Genomic DNA, 1,894 nt, shown 5'->3' with positions numbered 1-1,894 from the left:
CAAAACTTCAAGATTTTCAACACATAGAGAGGAAACTTGATATTATTGAGATATGTAAAAGCATATGTTCCTCTCTCCTAATAATTTTCAGTAGCATCATGAACAAATTAAACAAAATAACTTTCACATACAACACTCCTTTCATGATCCACAAGCATAGAAATTTTATTACTCTCCACATAAGAAAATTTCTCATCAACAGTAGTGGGAGCAAACTCAACAAAATAACTATCATGGGATACTTGATTGACATAATCAAATTGAACATTAAAATCATGATGACAAGTTTCATGGTTATGATTACTCTTTATACCATCACCATAATAATCATATATAGCAACTTTGTTGTCATAATCAATTTAAACCTCTTCCAAAGTAGTGGAATCATCATTAAATAAAGTCATGACCTCTCCAAATCCACTTTCATAATTATTACAATAAGGTTGAATACCCTTCAAAATAGTGGGATCATTACTACCTAGAGTTGACGCTCTTCCAAACCCACTTTCATCATTGTAATCATCATAAATAGGAGGCATGCAATCATCATAACAAATTTCTTCACCAAAAGTACGAGGACTAAAAAGATCATCTTCATCAAACATAACATCCCCAAGCTTATGGCTTTGCATATCATTAGCATCATGAATATTCAAAGAATTGATACTAATCATTGCAATCATGCTTAACATTCAAAGATTGAATGCCAAACAATTTATTGAAATCTTCTTCTAACACTTTGGCACCATTTTCTGATCCATCATTTTCAAGAAAGACATCATAAAGATAAATAACTTGATGCAACTTCAATTCCATTTTTTGTAGTTTTCTTTTTATAAAACAAACTAGTGATAAACAAGAAACTAAAAGATTCAATTGCAAGATCTAAAGATATACCTTCAAGCACTCACCTCCCCGGCAACGGCGCCAGAAAAGAGCTTGATGTCTACTACACAACTTTATTCTTGTAGACATGTGCTGGGCTCCCAAGCGTAGAGTTTTGTAGAACAACGGCAAATTTCCCTCAAGTGGACGGCCTAAGGTATATCAATCTGTGGGAGGCGTAGGATGAAGATGGTCTCTCTCTCAAACAAACCTGCAATCAAATACAAGAAATCTCTTATGTCCCCAACACACCAAATACAATGGTAAATTGTATAGGTGCACTAGTTCGGCGAAGAGATGGTGATACAAGTTTAGTAGAGATAGTAGATATAGGTTTTTGTAATCTAAAAATATAAAAACAGCAAGGTGGCAAGTGGCGAAAGTGAGCATAAACGGTAATGCAATGCTTGAAAACAAGGCCTAGGGTTCATACTTTCACTAGTGCAATCTCTCAACAGTGTTAACATAATTTAATCATATAACAATCCCTCAACGTGCGACACAGAATCACTCCAAAGTTCTTATCAAGCGGAGAACATAAGATGAAATTGTTTGTAGGGTACGAAACCGCCTGAAAGTTATCCTTTCCGGTCAATCTATTGAGCTATTCCTATAAGTGTCACAAACAGCCCCAGAGTTCATACTAAAATAACACCATATGATACACATCAACCAACTCTAATGTCACCTAGATAGTCCAATGCCACCACAAGTATCCATGAGTTGATTATTCGATATGCATCAAACAACTTTAAGTTCATAATATTCAATCTAACACAAAGAACTTCAATGAGTGCCCCAAGATTTCTACCGGAGAAAGTAGGACGAAAACGTGCATCAACCCCTATGCATAGATTACCCCAATGTCACTGCGGGAATCCGCAATTTGATTGCCGAAACATATATCAAGTGAATCAATAGAACACCTCATTGTGACCATGGGTATCGACATGCAAGACATACATCAAGTGTTCTCAAATCCAAAATATTCAGTCCGATAATCGTGAAA

This window comes from Aegilops tauschii, chromosome 3 (genome assembly GCF_002575655.3).
Source record: "Aegilops tauschii subsp. strangulata cultivar AL8/78 chromosome 3, Aet v6.0, whole genome shotgun sequence".
NCBI classification, from domain to species: domain Eukaryota; kingdom Viridiplantae; phylum Streptophyta; class Magnoliopsida; order Poales; family Poaceae; genus Aegilops; species Aegilops tauschii.
This window is presented reverse-complemented; position numbering follows the sequence as displayed.